We start from the raw sequence: 7,476 nt of genomic DNA on the forward strand, positions 1-7,476 counted from the left end.
CCAGCTTGATGGGTTGTTTATCTGCGTTTAAAGAAACACACAGAGAGGTATAAACTTCTCTGTGGCACTCTGAGATGACAGCATTCTGGGCAAGAAGGGTTTTACCAAAGAATTCCTCTGTTCTTTCTTGCCAGCCTCCTACCCAGCCCACCAGCTCTGCTAAACTGTAGCTTGATTGGCAGGTTCTGTCGGTTGACACAGATTCCCTTGCACCCTTGGATTCCATCACCTGAGTAAGGTGCTTGTATGGCAGGAGCTAGTAGAATTGGGGCGTGTAGGGGTAAAGCTGTGTTTATACCTACCTAGAAAAGCAGAACTTCAGCCAGTCGAGGAGCTGCCTTCTCTGCAATTTTGATTTAACCCAGCAGTAAATAAATGAAGGGGAGGTTTGTATTTTTGCAGCAGACGTGCAGGGCCAGTAAAGAACAACGCCTCCAGGCCTCTGATCTCAGACAGGAAAAAGGGGGGAGTCGGGCAGAGCAAGATTTAGCAATAGGCAACTTCCTCTGCGCACGCCTGGCAGTTGATTTGGAATGGGGGGCAAGGAGGGAAGCTACCTAGAGTACGAATGTCATGGCGAAGGTGTGAGTCAAGGTAAAGGCAGAATAGTTGTTAAAGCCCCAGTGTAACCACGCTTGTGATCAGTGACCCCCAACTGCAGGGACCTCTGTGTGCTGAGCATGTGGTGTAAGGAATCAGCCAAGGCACTGGGAACCTGGAACTCCAGAGCCCTGTTTCCAGCTCTCCCACTGACTTGCTGAGTGACCTTGGGCAAATCACTTCGTCTCTCTGTGCCTCAGTTTCCCGCTCTGTAAGTTGAGTCACTTCCTGGGGGCACTGTAAGAATTAGTGAGTGAGTGAGTGAAAATCTGTAGGAGGACAGACACACAAAATTTGTAGGATGACAGACACACCAGCTGTGGCTTGGGGGGTTGTAGGTTCTCCATCCTGCTTTGGTAGTAGGTTGTTGCAGGTTTTATCCTGCTCTAATGTTTTCCTAGTGGTGCTCTCCATTTTCTTCACTTCTGGTTCTTTGGCAGACACGCTGGTGAAGAGAGGTAATGGAGAACAGGACCACACCCGGCTTGTTAGGCAATCTGCAGCCCACACGCTTGGGAGGAGCTCCCCATAAACATCCATAAAGCTACCTCACTATCCATCTTCAAATCCCATCTCAAAACCCTCCTGCGCCATGGCACCAACAAAAATCTTGACAGTGGTTAGGCTGCTGGTGTGGTGAGACTACAGCTCATCATGCTGACCAATATTGTCTCAGTGTTTCCTTTTGCACCTCCATTTGTCCGTCTGTCTGGATCTGTTGTCTCATCTTGTGCCTAGATTAGGGGTGGGCAGTCTATTGCCCGCGGGCTGGATCCAGCCCACCAGCTGTTTTAATCCGGCCCACAAGCTCCCACTGGGGAGTGGGGTCTGGGGCTTGCCCCGCTCCAGCACTCCAGCTGGAGAACAGGGTCTGGGGCCTCTCCATGCGGCTCCCAGAAGCAGCAAAATGGCCCACCTCCGGCTCCTACCCATAGGGGCAGCCAGGGAACTCCACTCTACACACTGCCCCCGCCCCAAATGCCACCCCCAAAGCTCTCATTGGCCAAGAACTGTGGCCAATGGGAGCTGCAGGGGAGGGTGCCTGCGGACGGGGCAGCATGCAGAGCCGCCTGGCCATGCCTCCGCATAGGAGCTGGAGAAGGGATATGCCGTTGCTTCCGGGAGCCGCTTGAGGTAAGCACCGCCCAGAGCCTGTACCCCTGAGCCTCCCACCGCGCCCCAACCCCCTGCCCCAGCCCTGATCCCCCTCCCACCCTCCAAACCCTTTGATCCCAGACCGGAGCACCCTCTTGCACCCCAAACCTCTCATCCCCAGCCTCACCCCAGAGCCAGCACCCCCAGCCGGAGCCCTCATCTCCCCCACCCCAAACCCCTGCCCCAGCCCTGATCCCCCTTCTGCCCTCCAAACCCCTCGGTCCCAGTCAGGAGCACCCTCCTACACCCCAAACTCCTCATCCCCAGCTGGAGCCCTCACCCGCCCTTGCACCCAAGCCCAGAGTCCCCTCCTGCACCCTGAACTCCTCATTTCTGGCCCCACCCCGGAGCCCGCACCCCCCAACCAGAGCCCTCACCCCCTCCCGCACCCCAGCCCCAATTTTGTGAGCATTCATGGCCCGCCCTACAATTTCTATGCCCAGATGTGGCCCTCAGGGCAAAAAGTCTGCCCACCGCTGGCCTAGACTGTAGGCTCTTTAGGGCAGGGACTATCTTTTGGTTCTGTATGTGTGCAGTGCCTAGCACAAATGTGCCCTGGTCCATGACTGAAACTCCTAGGTGATACCACAACACAGATAATGAATAATAATCGGTGATGTGGTCTATGGGCCAGAGCGGGTCAAAAGGCCACGGAGACTCAGCCCCTCTGTGTTTCAGGAAAGATGAACTTCATCCACTGCATAATTCCCCCCATTCAAATGTGTCTGCTCCTACCAGAGATAATCTTCATGGGGGGATATACAGGGATAGCACAGAGAGGGTCTGCAGCCAGCTGGCTGAAACGGGGCAAAATAAGGAGGTGAAGCAGGATTAAAGATTTGTCCAGTTGTGGGGTGGAGTCCGGGGAAAAAAACCCTCAGAGTAGTTGACCCTAACAAGGGTGCCTTGTGTGAATGACTCCATCTGCCCCAGTTGTGGAAAACTGGAAAGTACCCTTAACAAATGCTCACATGGCCCTTCTCACATGTCCAGTGTGACGAGCGCAGCAAAAAGGGAAATGAATCTCTCCGCAGCAAACAAAGAGGAAGCTCTTGTTGCTTGTAACCGTGGGTGGGAGATCAGCGGCTGATGAGGGGACAAGTCACATACACCAATTCAGACTTTATGGGGCAGATCTTCTGCTAGTGCAAACTGATGAACACCATTCACCTCTGCAGAACTAAGCCGATCTATACCAGCAGAGAATCTGACCTTATATCTGCCCATTTAATACAACAATTATATCAGAGCAGTGACTTGTGCACTTCGTATTTTACTTCTCCGTGTAACTGAAACCACGGGCTAAATTTGTCTTTTTCACCTTTTAACCATTTCAAATGCACCCTACATCATTCCCGTTTTCTTTTCCTCGTGTGTAACATAGCATGAAAAAGATACCAGCAGTTATTTACAGTAGGACAATTTGCTTCATAGCAGGTTGGTGTAGTATAGTTTACCTTCACACACGGTTTACCTTCACACATGGTTGTTTCTTACTGCTTGTTCCAGTTTTGCATTAGGCCTGTCTACGTCTGAAAATTAGATGGACCTAATGTCATCACTCACATCTGTAAACATTTTGTACCCTTTATGTGACATAGTTAAGTTGATCTAAGCCCCCACTGTAGATGCAGCAAGGTCAATGGAATAATTCTACCATTGACCTAGATACCACCTCTCAGAGAGATGGGTTAATGACACTGATGGAAACCCCTTCTGTCGATGTAGGACGCAGCTACACAACAGCACAGTAGCTGAGCCTCTGTAACCATGGTAGTGTAGCCAGACCCTTAGTTTACATGTCACTAGTAGCACCGACAGCATGTGACATTGTAGGTAGAGCAGAGAACTATGAGTCAGGACTACTGGGTTCTCTTCTTGGTGCTGCACCTTCCTGAGTGACTTTTGGACAAGTTATTTCACTGCATTGTGTCTCCAGTTTCCATCCCCCTGTACAAGGAGGATAACAGCCTTCAGTACCTTACAGGGGTCTGCTTGCAAAAATTACATTTTGCAGAAGTGCTTTGAGATCCTCAGAGAAAAGTACCATGTTATAAAACCAAGTCAGGAGGGCAATAACCGAGAGGAAGTGGACGCCTCCTGGGAATAATCTCTGCTGTCCACACAGACCTGCACTTAAGGAATGGTGTCCACTCAAATTCAGACCCAATGCTAAGCCCAAGAAAAATATTTCCATGATTTTCTGTTGTTTTTAAGGTGCAGCAGAAAGTTGTTAGTACACAACGAGATCTTTCATTCCCCTGCAGTGTTCAAGGAGGAGTGAAATGTTTCTACAATTTATTTTTAATCCCAGTAAAAATTCACCTACACTTTTTGTAAGCTCAAACATCAAAGCAGGAACAATCTGAGAGTGACACTGACTAAAATCACTAAAAACAAGAGTGATGCTGGCTGCTCCTTGGACATGCTGACAGATATGCAAACAACCCATGAAGAACTTAGTACCGTTCTGACTGGACTTCCTCTGCTCCCTCTAAGGCCACGTCTACACGTATAGCTCTGTAGCGGCGCAGCTGTACCAATCCACTGCAGTGCATCTGGTGAAGGTGTTCTATGCTGATGTGATGCTGTGGATAAGAAAGGAGACCATTTCTATCACTGGTGTTACCATTGTCCCACAATTGCCATGGATCTTATACAGCTTGTATCATGTAAGGTGTCAGTGGAAAAGCTGCTTCAGAAACAGACTTCAAAGAGAAACTGCTGAGCTACAATTCATTTGCAAATTTAACAGAGTTAATTTGGGCTTGAATAGGGACCGGGAGTGGCTGGCTCAGGACAAAAGCAATTTTCCCTCTCTTTTCAGAGTAACAGCCGTGTTAGTCTGTATTCGCAAAAAGAAAAGGAGTACTTGTGGCACCTTAGAGACTAACCAATTTATTAGAGCATAAGCTTTCGTGAGCTACAGCTCACTTCATCAGATGCATATCGTGGAAACTGCAGCAGGCTTTATATATACAGAGAGAATATGAACCAATACCTCCTCCCACCCCACTGTCCTGCTGGTAATAGCTTATCTAAAGTGATCATCAGGTGGGCCATTTCCAGCACAACTTGATTGTCATGCACATTGTGTAAAGAGTTGTCACTTTGGATGGGCTATCACCAGCAGGAGAGTGAATTTGTGTGGGGGGGTGGAGGGTGAGAAAACCTGGATTTGTGCTGGAAATGGCCCACCTGATGATCACTTTAGATAAGCTATTACCAGCAGGACAGTGGGGTGGGAGGAGGTATTGGTTCATATTCTCTCTGTATATATAAAGTCTGCTGCAGTTTCCACGATATGCATCTGATGAAGTGAGCTGTAGCTCACGAAAGCTTATGCTCTAATAAATTGGTTAGTCTTTAAGGTGCCACAAGTACTCCTTTTCTTTTTTCCCTCTCTTGGCATTGACACCTCCTCATCAATTATTGGGAGTGGACCACGTCCACGCTGACTGAATTGGCCTTGTCATCACTGGTTCTCCACTTGTAAGGTAACTCCCTTCTCTTCATGTGCCAGTATATTTATGCCTGTTCTGTAAATTTCACTCCATGCATCTGAAGAAGTGGGTTTTTTACCTATGAAAACTTATGCCCAAATAAATCTGTTAGTCCTTAAGGCGACAATGGACTCCTCTTTTTTTTTGTAGATACAGACTAACACGGCTACCCCTCTGATAAGTGGAAAAGTTATGATTTGCTAAGTATGATTATCTGTTTATATGCATGTATCACTTTGTATCTGAAGTTATGAATATTGGCTGTGTACTTGGATCTTACACATGTGTTGTGTTGCTGGCCGACCCAACCCCACCCTGATAGAATTTACATCAAGGCTAGACAGCTGTGTGTGGATGGCCCATCAAGGACAAACAGCTCTCACAATGGGCCATTGAAGAAACTCATCCCCTCTGGATAGTTCTTCCTGAGGATGCTTCAGACAGCCAGGGGCCAATGGCCACCCCCATGAGTCAGCAAACTGTGGAAGGACATGTGATATGCTCATGTGACTCTGGACTCCAGCTTGGGTCAGTAACTTTCCACAAACAGGGGCTCTGGGCTTTGTTTGGGACAGTAAAATTCCAAGCACATGGCAGAGGATATAAAAGACCCCGGAGTCATCTCCATTTTCTCTTCATTTCCTGCTTCATTTCTCTGGACTGGATTTCTAACAAGGAGGCTCTGAAGAAGTATTGATGACCCCCAATCTGTTTGGGTGATTCCAGAGATTCTTTTGCAAACCAGCAGTTTATTCCATCTCTGCTACAAACTTAATATAAGGACTTTGCAATCACTTGTAGGTATATGGTTCCTTAACCATTTGTAACTCTATTCTTTTCTTTTATTAATAAATCTTTCGATAGTTTACTAAGGATTGGCTGACAGCTTGATATTTGGGTAAGATCTGAGATTCATATTGACCTGTGGGGTATATGCCTGATCCTCTGGGATTAGTATCTGGCTGGGAGCTGAGGGCTGGAATGCCTAAGGGGGACTGTATTTGGCTTCTGGTTAACCACAGTGGTACTGCAGAAGCCATTTGTGTTACTGGCTTGGTTGATCTAATTATAGAAATAACCACCAGCTTGGGGATTGTCTGCCCTATTTCTTGCCCTGAGTGTGGCATTTTCAGTGTAGCCCGTCCCAGGTACCCACTCACAGCAGACGGGAGGGAGTTCCCCCCTTTGGCATAATAAAACCACCTCCACAAATGGCAGAAGCTACATGTGTCCGCCGACATAGTGCTGTGCACACGAGCGCTTATGTCTGTGTTACTTATGTTGCTCAGGGGGGTGGTTTATTCACATTCCTGAGCAACACAAGTTCTGTCTACATTACAGCCTAAGTCTCGTCATCTCCCCTGTTCCACACCTGCCCCTCTTCCCTTCTCCTGCCCTGTCTCCCTCACCCCCTTCCCTTTTCTTTCCATTTATCCAACCTCCCCTCTGCCCCCGCAAGAAATTTAGAAGGTTTAATGCTGCTGAGATGCTTTGGGGTTCACCCAGGCCAGGAAGGGGCTCAGTCAGCATCTGTCTTGTAATCCTGGGTGTCTTGTGGCTGTTCAGCTTTGGGTCAGCAGCACTCTGACCCCAACAGCCTGCCAGCACCCCCCTGCCACGGCACTCGTTTTTGCAGTGTAGACGTAACCTTTGGCTAGGAGTGCTTTAGCGGTGTAGATAGACTGGCACGGCGCTCCTGATGGGGAGACACTTTATACTGGCAACACTGTGATTTTACCTGTAAAGGTTATTCCCATCCCCACCCCCGGAAAACAAGCTGTACTGGCAAAATGCTGTTCTGCCTCTATAACTGCATCTGTACTGGCGGCTTTGGTGGTCAGAGATCACGCCACACCCTGCTTGACATAGCTAGACTGGCAGGAATCTCTCCGCCAGAGCTGGCTCTAGCGTTCGCAATGCTGACCTGGGGCCCGAGACACAGAATAAGAGAGGACGTTATAACACGACATAGGCCGTGTCTTCACTGGAGAAAAACAGGCCTGTTTTTATATGGAGAGAATTATCTGGATTTAAAATCCTAATGTAGCCATGGCACAGATAGTTTTTTACCTCCATGTGACCCCTCCAGGGTCAACACTATGTGCCCACTATACTGTGGGTTTACATTAAGTGTCTCTCTCCCTATAACAATATAATCCTGTATACCAGCCTATTGAGAAAGTCCCTGCCTCCTTGCATATTTCACTTTCACTTTCAG

The sequence above is a fragment of the Lepidochelys kempii genome, chromosome 18 (assembly GCF_965140265.1).
Source record: "Lepidochelys kempii isolate rLepKem1 chromosome 18, rLepKem1.hap2, whole genome shotgun sequence".
In the NCBI taxonomy this organism is placed as follows: Eukaryota; Metazoa; Chordata; order Testudines; family Cheloniidae; genus Lepidochelys; species Lepidochelys kempii.